This window comes from Kogia breviceps, chromosome 16 (genome assembly GCF_026419965.1).
Source record: "Kogia breviceps isolate mKogBre1 chromosome 16, mKogBre1 haplotype 1, whole genome shotgun sequence".
Classification (NCBI taxonomy): Eukaryota; Metazoa; Chordata; class Mammalia; order Artiodactyla; family Physeteridae; genus Kogia; species Kogia breviceps.
The window spans coordinates 11,005,718-11,027,246 of record NC_081325.1 but is presented as its reverse complement, the minus strand read 5'-3'; positions in this window follow the sequence as shown (position 1 = coordinate 11,027,246).

Below are 21,529 nucleotides of genomic sequence, written 5' to 3'. Positions count from 1 at the left end.
TAATAAAGTACAAATAAATAGTAAGCACATTCAATTCATGGGTGTAACATTGAGACTGTAAGTCTGAAAATGCTTTATAACTACTTGCTAGGAGCATAGAGGAATTTTATAGTTATATTTTATTCTCATTTTTTAAAATATCAAGTACATTAACCTAACATCTGATAGTAATATGGTTATGGCAGTGCCAGTTATACACTGCTGTATTTCTCTAGGAGAGATAATATGTAGTATACAGAGTAATCAGCAGATTTTATTTCCCGACCAACCGGGAATGCATCTGTAGTGTAGCACAAGTCATTTCTTCAGGCATCCCAGCAGGTCTGCTGCAGAGTGAGAGTGTTGTGAGTTCAAATCAGAGAGGCCAGATACTGTAAGTTCCATCCTAAATGCGAAGGGAGCATATTAGAGGCTTTTAGGCAGTGGGGAAGAACGTTATCTGAAGTATATATTTTTAAAGATTACTCTTAGAAGATGAATGATAGGATACAAAAATAGAAGCAAGAAGACCAATTAGGAGAATGCTGTAACCCAGGCAACAGATCTTGATGATAGCTAGAAATGAAAAGAAAAGAAGGTGCTAGAAATAAGGATAGAAGAGGAAAAGTGGGATGTTAGGGAAAGTAGAGTAGATAGGACTTGATGATACATCAGATATATGAAACAAGGGAAGGTGAGGAAATAAGGATAATTCCCAAGATTTTGGCTTGTGGCTGTGCTTATATAAAATGGGGGAAATCCAAGGTTTTATTGTCTACCTGTAATCTGATCCCTGCTAGACCAGAGCATCTCGTAGGCAGGTACCATAGTACCTAATGTGGTATTTAGCACATGGTAGGCATTCAACACATTTTTTAAATGAATAAAGAAATACGTAGTATCATTATGCAAAAGTAGCATATGACCAGCACAGGGCTCCAGTATTTCAGTGCTTTAAGAGCAATGCAGCATGAAAACAGATTCCTTCCAACTGTTGACTTTTCTGTTATCTTTGATCGAATAAGTTTTGGAGGGACATAGGTGTAAAACTAATCTACTTATTGTATAAAAGAGAATATTTTGTGCTTCATTGCGCATGTCTTATTGCTTTAACCTAAATATTTTTAAACTTTTTATCGAAATCTTCAAATATAGACAGCTATAGAGACTAGTATAATAAAACCCCATTATCTATCCCACTGCTGCAATAATTACCAGCAATCTAGTTTTTTTCATCAGTATTCTCTCCCAGCCCCTTACCAGCTTGTTTTGAAGTAAATCCCAGACATCACACCATTTGATCCATAGATGTTTCAGTAAAAATTGACCTCCTATATTTTAACACCCAAAGTGGATAAAACACTAGTTCCCACCAGGTTGCATGAGGATCCAGCAACAAAATGTGCATGTATGCATTTCTGTTTGTTTTGCTTTGCACATCTAGGCCAGTGTTAGCATACCCCAGATCTCTGTTACTGTAGTGAGTTCTATACAGATGGTCCCTGCTTTCTCTAAATTTCCTTAGCACTTCTAGAGGCCTTAAAATCGTTTACTTATTCATTTTTTCACCAAATACATATTGACCATTTACTAAGAGTAAGGCACTCAAATGAGAGGCAAAGACGTATATGACAGGACTCCTGCCTTCTGATCATTTCAAATGCTAAAGAGTCAAAATATACAAACAGCTCATGCAGCTCACTCAATATCAAAAAAAACAAACAACCCAATCAAAAATTGGGCAAAAGACCTAAATAGACCTTTCTCCAAAGAAGACATACAGTTGGCCAAAAAGCACATGAAAAGATGCTCAACGTCGCTAATTGTTAGAGAAAAGCAAATCAAAACTACAATGAGGTATCACCTCACAGCAGTCAGAATGGCCATCATCAAAAAGTCTACAAATAATAAATGCTGGAGAGGGTGCGGAGAAAAGGAATGTAAATTGGTACAGCCACTATGGAGAACGGTATGGACGTTCCTTAAAAATCTAAAAATAGAGTTACCATATGATTCATTGATCACACTCCTGAGTGTATACCCAGAGAAAACTCTAATTCAAAAAGATATGGGCATCCCAATGTTCATAACAGCACTATTTACAATAGCCAAGACATGGAAGCAACCTAGATGTCCATTAACAGATCAATGGATAAAGAAGGTGTGGTATGTATATCATACAATTGACTGTTACTCAGCCATAAAAAAGAATGAATAATGCCACTTGCAGCAACATGGATGGACCTAGAGATTATCATACTAAGTGAAGTAAGTCAGACAGTGAAAAACAAATATATGATATCACTTATATGTGGAATTTTTAAACATGATACATATGAACTTATTTACAGAACAGAAACAGACTCATAGACATAGAAAACAAACTTATGGTTACCAAAGGGGAAGGGGGGAGGGATAAATTAGAAGCTTGGGATTAACAGATATGCACTACTATATATAAAATAGATAAACAACAAGGTCCTACTGTATAGCAAAAAAAATTATAAAATAAAGTAAAATGCTAAAGAATAAAGTTAGTGTGTAGACTATTAAGGTGGTATGTGATCTCTAAGGGTTAAGTGAATGGTATAGACAATAAATATCCAAGCATTGGAAAAAGGGAGTTGCTAATTTTTCGTCAGGATGAACAGGAAAGACACCAGGCTGAGTGAGGGAGGCTTTAAACAACTCTTTAAAGAATGTTGACATTTTTAAGGTGAACTTCATTCCAGGAAGAAAGAGTTGTATAAATACAAGTTTAGAGGCAAAAGGCAGAATATATGTCTAGAGAAGTGGGTGATGGAACAGACAGGGCAGAGTGCAGGGTTTGTGAAATAGAAGCATGGGAGGCAGGCTGGAAAGTATGAATAGACAGAGAAGTAATATTCAAGTTTGTATCTTCTTTATTGTGGTTGTATGTTTACAATACGAAGAACAATTAGAGAGAAAAACATGTAGTTCTATTCTATGACAAAGCCAATTCCATGGAGATTGCTGCAAATCAAACTATTCTGGACTTTAACAGATGACGAACATGTTACGTTCTCTAAATGAAATAGTGATTTCTGGTTCTTCTTGCCATTCTACAAAGTGTTGTATCTATCTTAGGTTTTAAATTTTATGTAAACATGAGTATTGTGACAAACAGAAACAAACAAAAGCCAGTATTACAAATTCAAATGTTTCATCTCAATCTTGAATAGTCTGTAAAAATCATCTAGGATAAAGAGCCTAACCTATAACCTAACTCCATAAAAGAACACAATAAGCCAGTATATTGGTACAAAATTACATGTATAAATAATGCTTAGGACTCCTAATAGATAAAAATGCCCTGAGAGGCATGTACCGCTGTAGAAACGGCAAAATCTGAAATAAAAATTTAAATATCAGGGTTCCTACGGAGGGGCCCTTAATCTCCCTGAGCCTAGGTTTTCTCATTTGCAAAACATGGGAACTGTAATGCCAGTTTCTCTTGGTTGGTGTGAAGACTGGATTGTAAAACCTAGTATAAGCACTTAGCACTGACCTGCACAGAGCAGATGTTCAATATGTCCTAATTCCTCTCCTCTCTGAATTTATAAGAGATATATGTCACAGACTTTTTAAAATTTTAAGATAATTGTTTTCTTTGTAATCAGCTTTATTGAGGTATAATTAACATACAATACACTGCACAAATTTAAAATATACAATTTGATAAGTTTTAGCATACGTATAAAACAAGGATACCACCACTGTAATAACTGAGATAACAACCGTATCCATCACACTAAGTTTCTGCAGCCTCTTTGTCATCCCTCCTTCATTACTGTCCTCCCCACACAACCACTGACCAGCTTTTTGTCACAGCAGATTAGGTTCCATTTTCTAGAATTTTACAAATATGAATTTGTACAATATGTGCTCTTTTTGTCTGGTTTCTTTCACTCAACCTAATGTTTGGGATTCATCTATTTATAGATAGTTCATTCCTTTTTATTGCTGATAGTATTCCATTATATGGATATCAGACACATTTATGTCTTTAAGCAGGCTTAAAATTGCCGGGACTTCTGGTAAGAGAACATAGTTTTAAAGTACAGAATTGGCAATTTTGGTTTAGTGCAAGAAAGATATTGTTCTTTTTCTTCACTGTTTTAAAATTGTTTATTCTGCATGATGCTTTAGAAACCTAGGGAAAAATACATGTTAATACCTTTTAAAAAATTTGGGGATAGGAAATGTTCTGTTGGAGAAACGAGCCATGGTTTGCTTTTAAACGTAAAAGCAATGCATTGTCAACATTAAAAATTAAGAAAGAGAAAAGCACAAAGAAAGAAGTAAAATATCATCCCAATCCTATGACCTAGAAACAATCTTTGTTAGCATTGTTGACCTTCATTCTATAAATCTCTTGACAGATAAATAGATAGATAGATGATAGAAAATAATTTTCCAAAAATATTTGGGACTTCCACTTACAGATAAAATAGAATAACAGGAGCCAGATATGCCCTCCCACTGGAAGCAACTAAAGAAACAGATTAACCATGTAAAACAAAGGTTTTCAGACATTGGACATCAGGCAGCACAGGAAACTGAACCCTGGAAAATGAGAAACAAACAAGATGAGCCTTGCAATTGCCCCAGCTTACTGCCTGAGGAATATTTCTAGGCTGCAATGAAGGTAGGGGGGACCCAAGCGGGAGCTTGAGTGTCTCCCTGACTTGGGAGAAAACGTTGGGACTACAGGGAGGCCAGTTCAGCTAGAATTTAAGGCAGAGCACTGGAGGAAGCCCTTCACAGAGAGAAAGGACTCCAAGAGGCTGTAGAGAGTTTCTCCACTCCCAAATCTGCAACTGACTACTGATCAGCACATGAAGGTAAAAAAACTACCCAAAGACAGGGGAAGAACCACCAGAAATGATTAGCGATAGCCATCTCCGAGGTTATCCGGGGTTGAGAATAGTTTGTGACCTCTTCATTTAAAGAGAAAAAAACCTTGTAATCCACGGGACATCGAGTAGGGTATTCAAAGGATATCGCTTAAGTAATGGGGAAAAAATAGCCGCGGAATAAAGGCTACTGCTCTGATGCCACATAACACAGCTTAAAAGCAAGCTTTGGAACGATTAAATCATTTCCAACTAACCTAGCTGCATCCCAGAACAAAGTTAAATAATATTTATAGGAATACAGAAATATTCAGCACTCAGCAGGGAAAAATTTACAAAGACTGGCATCCAATTAAAAATTACCATGAATGCAAAAAAGCAGGAAAATATGACTCATGATGAGGAGAAACATTAACAAATAGAAACAGACCCAGAAATGTCACAGATGATAGAATTCTTAGACAAGGACATTAAAATTTCTATCATAACCACATTGCATGTGTTCAAGAAGCCAGAAGAAAGATTGAGCATGTTAAGTAGAGACATGAAGTATATATTTTAAAAAATGAACTTCTAGAAATGAATGTCTGAGGTTAAAAAATGCACTGCATGGGACTAATAGTTGAGATACTACAGAGGAAAAGATCAGTGAGTGAAACTGAAAGCATAAAAACTATCTAAAATGAAACACACAGAGAAAAGAGTTGGTGGGGGTGGGGTGGCGGGGGAAGCACACCTCATCAAAGAAGATATACAGACGGCAAAAAAGCATGTAAAAAATGCTCTGCATCATATGTCATCAGGGAAAGACAAATTAAACCAACAGTGGGATACCACTACACACCTATTAGAATGGCCAAAATTCAAAACACTGACAACAGAAAATGCTGATGAAGTGGAGCCACAGGAACTCTTATTCAATGCTGGTGAGGATGGAAAATGGTACAGCCACTTTGAAAGGCAGTTTGGAAGTTTCTTACGAGCTAAACATACTCTCATAATACGATCCAGCAATCATGTTCCTTGGTATTTATCCAAAGGGGTTAAAAACTTATGTCACAGAAAATCCTACGCCCGAATGTTTAGAACAGCTTTATTCATAATTGCCAAAACTTGGAAGCAACTAAGATGTCTTTGAGTAGGTGGGACAACTAGATGAATAGATAAGTAAAATGTGATACAGCCAGAAAATGGAATATTATTTAGTGCTAAAAGGAAATGAACTATCAAGCAATGAAAAAAACATGGAGGAAACTTGAATGCATATTTCTAAGTTAAAGAAGCAAATATGAGAAAGCTACACACTGTTTGATTACAACTATCTGGCATTTTGGAAAAGGCAAAACCACGCAGACAGTGAAAGATCAGTGGTTACCTGGGGTTACGGGAGAGGGAAGAATGAATGGGCAGAACAGAAAAGCTTTTTAGGGCAGTGAAGCTGCTCTGTATGATACTGTAATGTTGGATACATGTTATACATTTGTCTAAACCCATAGAATGTACGATACCAGGATTGAACTCTAACGTAAACTATGGAGTTTGTGTGATAATGATGCATCAATGTAGGTTCATCGATTATAATAAATGTGTGTTTATGTAGACAGAGTATATGAAAACTCTATCTTCCACTCAATTTTGCTCTACACCTAAAATTGCTTTAAAAAATAAAATTTATTTTTAAAAGTACCAATTAGCTCTGAGGTAACTTTAAGCAGCTTAATATACATGTAATTGGAGTCTCCAAGGGAAAAGGAAAAGGGAAAAACAGAACAAATATTTGAATAAATAATGGCTTAATTTTTCCAAATTTGATGAAAACTTCAAACCCACAAAACCAGGATACTCAATGAACGCCAAGCACAAAAAAACTGAAAACTACACGAAGGCATGTTATAATGAAATTGTTTAAAAACAATGATAAAAAGATAATCTTAAAAGCCGCCAGAGGGAAAAAAGACACATTCCATACAGAGGAATGAAGAAAAATGACCTCAGATTTTGTTTGGAAACAAGGCAAGCCAATGGAATAATATGTTTACTAAAAGAAAAACTGTCAAAGTAGAATCCTACACCCAGAAAAAAATATCTTTCCAATAAAGGTAAAATAATAACTATCTTACACATAAAAAAAAAAATCAGAGGGCTTCCCTGGCTGCACAGTGGTTGAGGGCCCACCTGCCGATGCAGGGGACACGGGTTCGTGCCCCGGTCCGGGAGGATCCCACATGCTGTGGAGCGGCTGGGCCCGTGAGCCATGGCCGCTGGGCCTGCGCGTCTGGAGCCTGTGCTCTGCAACGGGAGAGGCCACAACGGTGAGTGGCCCGTGTACCGCAAAAAAAAAAAAAATCAGAGAATTCATCACCCGCAGACTTATACTATAAGAGATGTTACAGGAAGTCCCCAGGCTAAAGAAAAATGGTACCAGAAGGAAATCTGGATCTACACGAATGAAGAGTGTGAGAAATGATGAATATGAAGATAAGTGCAATTAAAAATATTTTACATCTCTTTAAAAATAATTGTTTAAAGCAAATACAACAGCAGTGTGTTTGGGGGTTTATCACAGATGTGGAAGTAAAATGTATGAAAGTAATAGTATAAAGAAGGACTATGGATGTGAAGTGTTGTAGGTTTTATGTACCATACGTGAAGTTGTGTGATACTACTTGACAGTAGACCAATAAGTCAAAGATGTAAACTGTAAATCCCAAACTAAGGACTAAGAACCTAATCAACAACAACAAATACAAAAGTCAGAGTTATAGCTTACAAACCAATTAAGGAGATAAAAGGACACAATTAAAATATAAAGTAATGCAAAGGAGACAGACAAAGGGGCAAAGGCAATTCAATGGAGAAAAGACAGTCTCTTCAGCAAATGGTACTGAGACAATATGGATATTCATGTGTGAAAAAATGAATCTTGGTCCAGACTTCTTACCACTAACAAAAATTATCTCAAAAGGGATCATAGACAAATATAAAATCTAAAGCTGTAAAACTTCCAGAATAAAACAGGACAAAAATCTTTCTGACCTTAGGTAAGGCAAATATTTCTTAGATTGACACAAAAATATTTCATTACAAAACTGGACATTTTCAATAGTAAGAACTTCTCTTCAAAAGACACTGTGAAGGGAATGAAGAGATAAACCAGAGACTGAAAGAAAATCTTCACAAATCACTTATCTGATAAAGGACTTGAATCTAGAATAAAATGAAGAATTCTAAAAATGTAATGATGAAAAAATGTTCGCCCATTTAAAAAATGGGCAAATGATTCAAAAGACGTTTTTCAAAGTAAGTATACATATGGCAAATATGCACACGAAAAAGCCACTTAGCATCATTAGTTATTGGGGAAATGAAAATTAAAACCACAAAAAATTAAATACCCTTATACACCTATTAGAGTGGCTAAAATTAAAGAGACTGACCCATACCACGTGTTGGCAAGGATGTGGAGTAACCAGAACTCTTACATACTGCTGGTGAGAATGTAAAATGGCACAACACTTCAGAAAACAGCTTGGCAGTTCTTAAAAAGTTAAACAGACACCTATCATAATTCTATCATTCCAGCGGAAGAAAACATCCATACAAAGAATTGTACACAAATGTTCATAGCAGCTTTATTTGTATAGCCTCAAACTGGAAACAACGTAGGTGTCCATCAATAGAAGAATGAATAACAAATTGTAATATCTCTATGCAATGGATTACTACTCAGCAATAAAAAGGAACTACTGATATATAAAACAATATGGATGAATCTCAAATGCATTATGTTAAGTGAAAGAAGACAGAAGAAATAGAGTAAATACTGTATTATTCCATTTATACAAAATTCTTAAGAGTTCAGACTCGTCTGTAGTGAGAGAAGACAGGTCATTGATTGTCTGCGACTAGAGCTAGGAGGCAAGAGAGGCTGTGAAAGATGATTACAAAGGGGCACAAGGAAACTTTTGGAAGGCAGATGTTTAGTATCTTGATGGTGATGATGTTTTCCCAGGTATATTCATATGTCCAAATTTACTACATTATCTATGCAGTTTATTCTATGTCATTTTTACCTCAGTAAAGCTGTAAAAATGAAAAAAAACCCCACAAGATTAAAAATAATAATAAACATGTTTTGCAGGCAGTTCAGTGCTCAGAGGGGCCCTTCCAAGAGAAATCCAGACCCGAGTGTCCATAGGACACATCACGCAAGGCACTTCTTGCTTCTCCCAAATTCTCCTAGCACCGGTTGTTCTAATCAGAGGGTCGCCTGGCCAGACCTTCCGCTATTGTGACACTTATTTTTGGAGAAGTCTGCATCCTGTTCAGAGTCTGAGTTTTGGGGCTGCTCTCAGCACCCTCATTCTGGCAGAGCTTCCCACTGTAATTGACTTCTGGGTGTCATAGTCTGTGGTTTAGGCACATGGCCATTTTCTTGTTTTATTGGTGTGGGAGGTTTTTTTTCCTCCTGTTTTCCATTATGTCTCTGGGCTTTAAGGGACTGGAGTCAAGCAAAAGTTCCTTTACACACACATCTTTGAACGGAAGTCATTCAAATGCTTCTGGACAGTTGGGAATGTCTATTGTTTCCTGTCTTCCCAGAGTATAGCCCAGGGCTGGTGAGGAGTAAATATATGCTGAATTCCTCATCTTCTCATATTTCCCTGTTAAATATTCCCCTACCTCTTTTATCTATGCTGGGGCTGTTCTCACACGTGCTACCATTATCTCTTCTTTGGTGACTGCACCAGCCTCCAAACTGGCCTCCTCTCATCTGGCCTTGCTCCCCTTGAATTCTTTCTCCAGTTTGCAGCAGAATGATCTTATTATATCACAGACCTGAGCATGCCACTCAAAGGAGCCCCTTATTCTTAGTATCCTAAGAATAAGGATAAGGATTCAATAAATATTTGTTAAGTGAAAGACCATGGGGCATTAGGAGCTTCAGGCCCTAAGATGGAGCCCCAGGTCCTAAGATGGAACCCTAAGGTCTTTGAGTTATCTCCTTTGGCAGTTTATTAAATCTTTCTTTGCTTCAGCTTTTCTGTACATAAATACCTGCTTATGACCATAAAACAAATGCAAGATAGTGGATGAATGTGTTAATTCATGTCTGCCAAGAGGCAGATGCCAAGGTAGGATTAGACATGCAAGAGATTTGTTGAGAACAGGAGCAAAGAAAGCTGGGAAGAGCCTCCCCACTGTATTGGAAGTCTGGCACTTACGGAAGGAGAGAGGGAAGGAGGAGTTGCAGACCAGCTGCAGTTCCAAGAAAGGTTTGGCCAGACCAATGGGAAGTCCTGTAACAAATTTGTCCATAGAGAGTATCCTGCCTCTGGCTAGAAGGGCTCTATTGGTATTCCCACCAACCTCACTCACTGGGCGGATGCAGCCTGCAGGAAGTATGGCCTCAACACCAAGGAGGTGGTGGATCTAGAGGGGCTATCGCTCCCTGAGCAGGAGATCCAACCGGTGCATTTATAGCCGCCACAAGTCAGAAGCCCTTAAAGTTAGGAGACAAGGCATTAAGTAAACCCAAGAAAAAAAAAGTCATCTTTCGGCTGTTCAAGTACTATCTAGCTTGTGGGTTTCATATCATAAAACTCATCAGCCTTGCTTTTTTTTTTTTTTTAACATCTTTATTGGAGTATAATTGCTTTTCAGTGCTGTGTTAGCTCCTGCTTTATAACAAAGTGAATCAGCTATACTTATACGTATATCTCCCTATCTTCTCCCTCTTGCATCTCTCTCCCACCCCTCTAGGTGGTCACAAAGCACCAAGCTGATCTCCCTGTAGCCTTGCTTCTTAAGTTTCTTCTTCCTGCTACATTCCTTTTGTTCTTTTCACTACTCATCAGCACCTTTATGCAGAGGTTGGCAGGAACAGAGAAGCAAGAATAATTCAGGCCATTTTTTTTCTGCTGTTGAGGACCAAATTGCTGGACCAAAAATACTACCTTCTTCGGCTTTTTTGTAAGTCTTCATTTTTAGGAAATGCTTCTCTTTTCTTATTTAAATGCAGCAAAGTATCTATACAATCATTTATATCTAAAGATGATGTTAAATTATATTTTGCTGGATAAAGTCCCAGACCTCCATTAACACAGATAAAAGTAGTGATACTATGTTATTATTATCTCCTATACTTCATCTGTTATTGGCATTTCCTTAAACTATTGATTTTCCTGTGGTTTTCAAATTCAAAATGAAAAGGTTGCTCCCCCAAAGCCAATATCACCAGAAGATATCTGGGTATCTCCCATACCCAGAAGAGAACAAGTTCTTAAGAGTGCTTTTATTTCTTAAAGCACTTAGGATTCATTCAGGAAGTTACTTGAGCTGGGGCCAGACAGAAGAGTAGACCATCCAGCTCCTGACATTTTCCAGGGCTGTGTGTCCAGAACTTGGTGACCCAATTCTTCTCAGTTGGCCTATATTCAGCTGAACAAGTCATCAGACTTAAGAGGCATTTTGTTTTTTAAAAACCAAAAACCACTCTTATAAAGAAAATGAAGCATTAAATAAAATATGCCACTATAATCTTGTATAATCTTAAAAGCTGGCAGGACTGGTCTATAAAAACAAGCCTGAAAGCCAAGGCAAATAGGCCTATGAAGCAGTCAAACCTGGGGGGATGTTGCCTAAGGAGGCCCGCCATGTGGTAAGAGCCAAACCAAACTCTTGATTTAGATTTCTTGCTTAAGCACATCTAACTGAGAGGAGAAAGGTATGATCACTGAAGGACGGAATTAGGGTGTGACAGAATGACTTCTTTTCCATACGCTCTTTAGTGGTGGGCAGTATTTTTAAAGTTAGATATGAAGCTGAATATCGTAGTTGAAGAGAAGGATGTTTTCATGTAGATGCGCATAGGTGTTCCAGCTTCCTCTTTTACTCAGAAGGTGTATATTAAGCTTATTATGTGCCCAATCGAGTCCCGGAGGCTATGGATGAGAGATGGTACACAATTTTTAAATTTAATCTTTGCATTCTTATAAGTTCTATATTATTATCTCCATTTTACGTATAAGCAAACTAAGTCTCAGATAGGTGAGAAAAGTTGCCTAAAACCATATAACTAGTCAGAGTTGGATTCAAGACTCAAACCCAACGTGTCTACCTCAAAACCCCAGCTCTTTCTGCTGTACTGTACCATAATGCCTAAAAGAAATAGAGAGAGGCAGGTCTTAATTTTCCAGTATTCACAGTTTGCTTGAAGAGAGAGATGAGTTTGTGAAATAACTACAGAATAGTTTTATATTTTTTTTTAAGATTTTTTTTTTTATGTGGACCTTTTTTTTTTTTTTTTTTTTTGCGGTACGCGGCCCTCCCACTATTGTGGCCTCTCCCGTTGCAGAGCACAGGCTCTTCAGATGTGCAGGCTCAGTGGCCATGGCTCACTGGCCCAGCCGCTCCACGGCATGTGGGATCTTCCCGCACCGGGACACGAACCCGTGTCCCCTGCATCGGCAGGTGGACTCTCAACCACTGCGCCACCAGGGAAGCCCTATGTGGACCATTTTTAAAGTCTTTATTGAATTTGTTAAAATATTGCTTCTGTTTTATGTTTTTGTGGTTTTGTGGCCACGAGGCTGTGGGATCTTAGCTCACCCACCAGGGATCAAACCCACACCCCCTGCATTGAAAGGCGAAGTCTTAACCACTGGACAGCCAGGGAAGTCCCCAGAATAGTTTTATATTTATATGAAGTATAAATATATTTGAGTATGAGACTATAGTCTGAGGACTACGAAAAGGAAACACTATGTTGCTTCTCAGTTGGTAAACAGATTTCCCCTGTACCCCCTCTTCAGCTGCAGACCTCCCTCATCCATGGAGTGTGTTTCTCTCTAAATAAATCCACTCCTTACCTATCACTTTGTCTCTCACTGAATTCTTTCTGCGAGGAGACATCAAGAACCTGAGCTTCATTAAGTCCTGAGACCAAGTGTGTGATCTCAGTTAAAAGACCCTGAGTTCAAGTCCCAACCTGAGTTGTGTGGTTTCACTAATGCTAGCACTTTTGCATTCTTCATCCTCTCTAGGTCAAGCTTCTTGAGATCAGATTACTTTATTTCCCATGTATTCCTTAATTTATCATATTCAAATTTCTATCCCCTGTCTCTAGCCAAGGCCACTTCATAATTATCAAATTTTAGTATCTTTAGAGTTGTCCATTTTCAGTCCTTTTCTATTAACCTACTCCTCCTGGTTAAAATTTTCCCTATTTTGTCATACTCTATATCACTCTTTTCTCTGGCTGCTTTCCCTCAGTCAGTTCCTTCGGCGTCATAGATACTATGATGCCCCCAGACTTTTGTCTTCACCTCTCTTTTTCTCAGTATAATCACACTTTCCCCTAACAAGCTCATCTTCTTTCAGAGCTGGAATTCTCATTGATATTCCATATTCATTCAGTCCAGACCACTTTCCTGAACTCCAGCTTCTTTATACAGCCCCCATTCGGTGTCCCACAGTCTCTTCAAACTCAATGTGTCTAAAAGTAGAATTCCTTACCTTATATTCCAAACCTCTGACCACCTCCTCTGTTGCTCATCTTCATCCCCGTGACACCTCTGTGGACCAGTTTGCCTAAGTAAAACCTGAAAACTATCCAAGACACCTCTCTCCAATCTTCTCTCTCTCTTTCCTTGCTCTCAGTCCCCTAAGTATGACTCATAATGACCACATCTTCACACATAGTCTATTTCAGGTCCTTTTGTTTCACGAGGTCTTGATCTACTGAACAATCCCCTGACTTGTGTCCAAACGCTTCCTCCCCCAATCCATCCCTTACGTTGCTTCTGAATTACCATTACAAAGCCTATAATTTTGGAGTCCTTATCACCCATAGACATCGTCCCCAATGCCTTAGTATAGTATACAAATTCCTCTATTATCTAGCCCAGTCTTATCTTTCTAACCCCATCGTTTTACACTCTTCCCTATAACTGATGTACAGCATTTCCCCAGACTCATGCTTTCCTCCGCCCCTTTCCTTTGTTCATGTTGTCCCTTCTCTCTGGAATGCCCCTCTCCCTCTTATTTTAGCAGTGAGATTATTCATTAGGAGCAATCTTAAATGTTATTCTCTATACAACCACCCCCCGATTCTTTTCATGAGGCCCACTACACCTTTCTCTGTGCAACCATCATTCCTTACGTACACCTCTATTGGTATATTTGTTCCAAAGGGTCACAACCTTTTCATTATGGGGCTGTCTTCTGCTCTAGACTGTGATCTCATTCAGAGTAGAGAACTCAATTTCATTTTCATCCAGCTGGATTTTCAACAGCATACCTAAATGTAGTGAAAGTTCTTTCACTACTATCTTTAAGGTATTCTTAAATGTTAATTGCACTTATCTAAATCAGTTAATTCTGTATCATAATAAATTCTTCATTGAATAGCTTTCTGTTGGTTTCTGTGTGTATATATTCTCTACCTTTCTAGGTTATCAAATCTTGGAGTCTTTTACTTTTACCAATTATCTTAGGGTGGATCAGGACTCTTGTAAAGCTAGATAGCCAGACCAAGATATTGGAAGTATTTTTTACTAGGCCTGTGATTTATTACTGGGCTAAGAAATTCATAGGTAGATCATGAAACCAAACACTTTTTATGATTATTAAAGGATTCTGAACCAAATAAGGAGAAAAAACATTTGATTTTGAGCTAATTAATTCACACTCCCATTTCTCATATATTAATCCATTGACTTTGCACTCAGAGCTTTTGTTTGTCACTTTAAGTGTCTCATAACATAATATTTCTGTTATTACTATCTGGTAAATTCTTTTGTAAGTGTAGTCATTGATTTTTAATTCTTCTAACAAAATTTAATGAAAATTTATATATGTTTTATACTATTGCATTGATGCCTCCAGATAAGTAGTGACATCTTCTAGAGGAAAGGGTCAGGAGCTGGTGTGTTGGGGTCAATCAGAGTCAGGGGACACCCCAAGTTCAATATCCAAGTTGGAGCAGGACAATCAGCATAGGATCTAAAGGGAGGAACACAGGAAGTCTGAGAAAGCAGAACAAGAAGATCCATGTTCCAGGTTCATGGTCCAGAGACAAGGAGAGCATCTGGACACCTCCAGAGCAGTCTGGCTGTCTCTGCAGCATCATGCTCAGCTGCTGCTTCCCTACAGGCTCCCGGCAAAATCTGCCTTGAATCAAAGGATTAGTCCACTTTGCCTAGAGAAAATGCAGTTGTTCAAAAGATGGAACTTTTTAGGTCCTGAGGGTTTTTTGCAGTTCTGGAAAACTTACTTCAACTATTTATCCAGATGAAAATTCCTTGGATCATTGTTTTAGAATGAACTTTATTAACTAGGCTTGATCCAGAAAAATTATATAATCAGTTATGTTATTAAGAAACTTCATTTTCATTTGAGGCATTCCTTTCTTCCTTCATTTATTCATTTCTGGGACTTGATCCAAACCTTATATAAAACATACACAGAAAGAGAGAAAACAAGTGGCGTCTTTATATAAACTATTCAAGAAGGAAATGAAGCCACCCAAATGTGACCTATGCCATCTGTGGTCTGTGATAAATAGCAAAACTACAGTTATGTTTTTTCTTTAAATGTTAACTATAAAATATAAAATCCTTTTTATCAGCACCAGATGTCAAGCATGCATATTAAAATGACATGGTTTATTAAATAACATCACTTTAGACTCACTGAACTAGTAAAGACTTGTAATTTTTTGCATTTAGGTTAAATGTCTCAAATTATGCATTACTTACTACTTCTATTCAAATATGTGAATACTAATATACATATTCCAAAATTTAAATTTATAAGTAGAAAGATTCATACATCATGGGCTGAATCAAAATATTTTTCAATCTATCAAAGTAGATTTTCATTTGACTCTTATGTTTAAGATTTACTGAAATTTTCATATAGCACTGAAAATAAGCATTACTTTCTATATCTCAAGTCTAAAGGAAATCAGTGAAGATCAAATAAAAAGAAAGAGTAGATTTAAAATTATGTTATGTATTCTCTCTAGCCTTTTTAACAGCTTTTTATTTGGCTTTCATAGTGTACTTATTTGTGAGGAAATCTGTTATCTTCTGTTTCTCCCCACACCCCCACTAACTAAGAGTTACTACAGCCTTTTCTCAGCCTGATTCAGGGAAGCAATAGCTTTGACAATTAGGTAGGAACCACTATAAGGAATTTTTACAGAAATCAAAAGTTTTGGAAACTTCTCTACAAGGCTATTCTTGGAATATTTTGAATTCAAATTTAAAGTCAGTAATGAGAATTTAGTATGGTAATTAAGGAACAGTAAATTTTCATCTTATTTCTTCATGAACTGATACTCTGGTTGAAACTTTTCTCTTAGCAGGGCTCCTTAAAATGACTCTGGAATTGGAGATTACAATGCTTTTAAATATTTCCTTTTCTCTTTCATTTTTATGTATAGTTTGTGCATAATCTTTTAAGTAGCTAACATGAGAGAGATTAGGAAAAGTTTCTTTTTGAGATATATATTCACCTACATCACAGTCAGTGAGTCTTAAATTATTTGGGCCAAAGTCAGTGTGTAATACTCACATCCCTTATATTTGTCCAAGGAAACCAGCTTTCCAGTGGTAATCTGGTGATTAACCTTATCTGCTCATGGCTACTTAGACATTATTCTGTAATGTTTAAGTCAGGGTCACCGCTGAATATAATCTGCTGAGTTTAAAACCAACAGGTGTATTCTGGAAAAAGTAAAGAGCAAATAGTAAAATGGCTTACATGTTTTCCTAAGAGTTTATTTACTTTGGGGTTTTATCTGCTGCTTTTAGTTTTAAAGGCTTACTACAAGGGCACTAGGAACAAATGGGCCCTTTGTGTTTCAGGAACAGCAGGTGTTGAAACAGCTTTTTGGTTTCATTTGGACAATAGTAGTTGATGTATTTATTGACTTGATTGATCATCACAAGCTCCAAGGGCCATCGCCTCCCAATAAAAAATTATCTGGATGTTTTTATGGTTATCTAGTATTGTTCTATTCATTTAGTCTGCATATTTGTCTGTGATACATATCTGGGTAAATTTGTTCCAAAAAGCAATTATGTACTAAATTCATGTTCATAAAACAAATTCCTAAAATGTTGTTATTCTTAGACTCTGTGAACGTGGATTTATAATTACTATGGCTTTAACGGTATTAAAAACTTAACACCTTCTGAGGATCTCACCAAACGAGGCAAGTGACTCAAACATACTTCAAAGGAATTTACTAGGATTTATCCATGAGATAATTCTAACTGTTGTAGAGTTCCCGAATCTCCAGAGGGATAATTACCCGCCCTCAGCCATCTATACAACAGAGAGAAAGGGTCAAACACCTGGCATAGTGCTCGACATGAGTGTTTCTATATGTGGACTAAACACTCAACAAATAATAAAATATCCAGAGAAATAACCCATTGGTTGTCTAGAGACTTTTAATCTAATTGCCCTGGCATCAGTGAATGACATTATCCCACATTTTCTCCAAAGAGCACCCTTCCTTCTTTATGTTTCTGGAGCTGACTATAATCTCATGATGACTTTAGGGAGTATAAATAATTATCTCCAGGTTAGTGGCAATTCCCTTATTATGTACCCATAAGTCACATTTTGGATCTTAGAGCTATTCTATTTGGGTTTTCAAACAGAGGGGTTTGAAGTGTAAGATAGTGGGAGGTTACATATAACAAGTGGCAATAGACTATGTGCATCTAATTTTTGTGTGTTTTTCTTTTTAATTGTGGAAAAATACACATAACATAAAATGTATTATCTTAACCATTTTAAGTGTACAATCTAGTGGCATAAGTACACTGTTGTGCAACCATCACCACCTCCATCTCCAGAGATCTTTTCATCTTGCAAAACTGTACCCATTAAGCAACAGCTCCCCATTCCCTCTTCCTCTCAGCTCCTGTCATCTAGTGATTTTTAATGAAAATTATTATGCTAAAATATTGCTGTATATCCGTAAGGAAATATATGTTCACCATCATATTTATGAACATTTTAGAACTGACATAGCATAGGAAAAAAATATATATATATATTTAATCTTTGTCTCATCAGTTTTCCTGGGAAAGGAGTGTCCCTACACTTCTTGTCTAATTTTTCATGTACTATTGAAATGGTTACATGCATTAAGGGTTCATTTTCAAATATCTCCAACATCTTTAAACTTTAGAAATATTTTTCAGTTTTTTTTTTCAAGAACACTAATTTTTGTTGCTTTAATTTCAGGCATTTAATTTCTACTTTTTTTCTCATTGTGACAACGTTAATATTTTTAATATTCCATATACATTTATCAAATTCAAACTCTGCACCTTTCAATGCAACATTCTGTATTTAGAACTAAATGATACTTGGCCATACTTTTGTCAAATACTTTTATTTTATCTGGAAATCCCTATTTCACCTGGGTTGCACTGATTTATTTTGGAATCAAGTAATCTGACTTTAGTTCTTCCGTCAATGATTATTTATTATTACTGTCATTATTAATGTGCGAGTAGCTCTATTAGCACTCAATCTCAAGAAGTGATTGAGAAAGCCTACTTACTATGTTTTGTTTCCTTTTTAAGCCCTCAGGCTGACATTTCCCTGCAGCAATTGCTCTTAGCTCATAACTGAGAATTTTTAAGCGGTTGAGCTTGAAGAATCCCACTGGGTTATTTCTATGTTGAATGATTATTAAAACATTATTATGATATTTAAAAATGATTCTTAATGTTTTATTATGTTCAGGTAACAAAACTTATCTTACTTTCTAATTTTATTCTACTTGCTATTCCAAATCAAATAGTCATTAAATATATTTGCTTCCAAATCAAGTCAGACCCATTTAAATATGATACACTACTCCAGTCAGTTGAATTCTCTCTAGAGTAGGAAATATTCACCTACTTGATATTATTTGAGAAATGTGGAGAGAGCTTTCTCCTCCTCCATGTCACAGTGTCTCAAGTTTTACCATTAGAGATTCAGTACTTGGTGTTTGTCGTCAGACGTTGCCTTTAAAATATGAATATCCTTGGGAAAAGTGAATCTTCTCATTGTTAGTCATCAGTCCTTTTGTGAGCTTGCTTTTACCCAGTGTAAGTGTGAACAGAGACATAAAATTAGGTGAGAGAGAGGGAGAATAAAAATGGGGTGCAAGGAACTGTGGTAGAGAGCAGGGGTCCCCAACCCCCGGGCCACGTACAGGTAGTGGTCCGCGGCCTGTTAGGAACGGGGCTGCACAGCAGGAGGTGAGCGGTGGGCAAGCGAGGGAAGCTTCATCTGCCGTTCCCCTTGGCTTGCATTACCACCTGAACCGTCACCCCCACCCCACCCCCCGGTCCGTGGAAAAGTTGTCTTCTACGAAACTGGTCCCTGGTTCCAAAAAGGTTGGGGACTGCTGGTATAGAGGACAAAGCTCTAACTGCATCAGCATTTTGTCTCTTTCATCCCTGACTCTTGTAGAGTATTATTTACATGATGCTTTGAAAAGGTTAATAAAATATAAGTCTCTGTTTTTGAGAATTTCCTTCAGAATAATCAACAAATATTTATTGTATGTCTCTTCTATGCCACACTTGTTGCTCAGCACATCACATGAATTATTGTACTTACTCCTCAAAGCAACCCTGTTTGCCTGATGAGGAAATGAGGCTCAGAGAAATTTGGTAACTTTCTGAAGGTCACGCAGCAAGCAACTGCCTTTCTGATTGCTAAACATAGATCTTAACCTCTAAACTCTATTTATTCTTAGGGTAATGGGGAACCATTGAACAGTTCCAAGAACAAAAGCAACATGATCAAATTGTATTTTAGAAAAATCACACTGGATGTGAATAGACTGGGGGGAAATAAGACTAGAGTCAGGCTAGAAGTTAGAAAGCTATCACAATTATCTAAGCATGATGTGACTTGCCCAGGATGTGGAAGTAGAAATGAAAAGATAGGTTCAAGGAAGATTTGAGAGTAGGCATAAACAGAATTTAACTGGAAGGACAGAAAAGTGTCAAAGATGATCCTTGGGTTTCCGATTTGAGCAACCAGGTAGATGGTTGTTCTCATCAGTTGGGGTTGCTATGACAAAAATACCATAGACTGAGTGGCTTAAACAACAAATACTTATTTCTCAGAGTTCTGGAAGCTAGAAGTCCAAAGTCAAGGCACTGGCAGATGTGGTGTCTGGTGAAAACTCATTTCCTGGTTTGCAAATGACCATTTTCCTCGCCGAGTCCTCACATGGCAGAGAACTGTGAGCTCTTCATCCTCTTATAAGGGCACCAGTCCCATCATGGGGACCTACCCCCCCATGACCTCATCCAAACCAAATTACCTCCCAAAGGCTCCACCTCCAAATACCACCACATTGGGGACTGGGCTTCAACGCGTGAATGTGGGGAGGGACGCACACATTCAGTCCACAGCAACGGTGATGCCTTTCACTAAGATGGGGCACAGAAAAAGTATCAGTTTGGGGCTGGGTGTGTGTGTGAGGGGGCGGATAATGTTGAGCTCCGAACACATGGTGTTTGGGGTGTCTGTGAAATGTCCAAACGCAGATGTCCAATAAACAGTTTCCTCTATCGGCCTGAAGCTCCAGGAAAGAGATGTGGGCTGGAGATATAAATCTGGAGGTTATCAGGGCATGGATGGAAAGTAGATGGGATCACTCTGGAAAAAGTGCAAAGTAAAAAGAGAAGCCAGCCCTGCGCCATGTCTGAAAAACAAAATAAAACAAAAGTAAATTAAATCAATATGCAAGAATGGCACAGGCAAGAAGGGAATCCACCAAGAAAATGAAAAGGAACTGTTAGAGAGGTAGAGGAGATAGCAGGGACCGCATGGGAGAACAGGAGCGTAGAAGGATAAAGCTTTCGACAGGAGGAGTGCTCAGCTGCCTTGGCTGCTATAATGTTACTGAGAGATAAAGTGAGGCAGGGGTTGGTTTTAGCACTAAGGAGGTTGTTGGTGACATGAGGGCGGTGGAGTAGACAACAAAAACTAGACTTCAGTCTTCCTCTAGTTGCTAAATGGACACATAGTATAGTGTAAATCTTTACATAAGTCTGAGAAAAATAAACTTCATGCATCTTCTTTGTCAATGAGTATTTTAATTACTTGTATTATTCCAAATGCTTTGCGCACACTAAAATCATTCAATCCTAGTACCCTAACTGGTATTTTACTTTCATTTCTGGAGGCCATTCGATTCTAATTTTACAGTCTGATCAAACTCAGTGATGATATTCTTCATGAAGACAGTGTAATTTTGAGATATTAAGAGAGTTTTTATTTTTTTATACAGGTGCTCTCTGACAAACAAAGCAAAGAGAGAGGAGGTAAGTCTCTTTGATGAAGTCTGTTTTACTGTTTATCTATAAAAGTTGTTTGAAGAGCCTCTCCTAGTCACTATAAATTTAAGCATGCCACAAGTCTTGCTGAATAATTGATAGTCACAGTATGATGTTAAATTAGACTATATTCTACATCTTGAAAACTGGATCCGTTCACTCAGTTTTTCCCTGGTCCTCGTGCAGCCATATTGTGGGTTTAATTCCTGTTTTGTACAGTTGGTTCCATACGGATAGAAATTACTTTGCATAACTAGACCTGTTGTGATCATTTCGCTGTCTATACAAATATGTTGT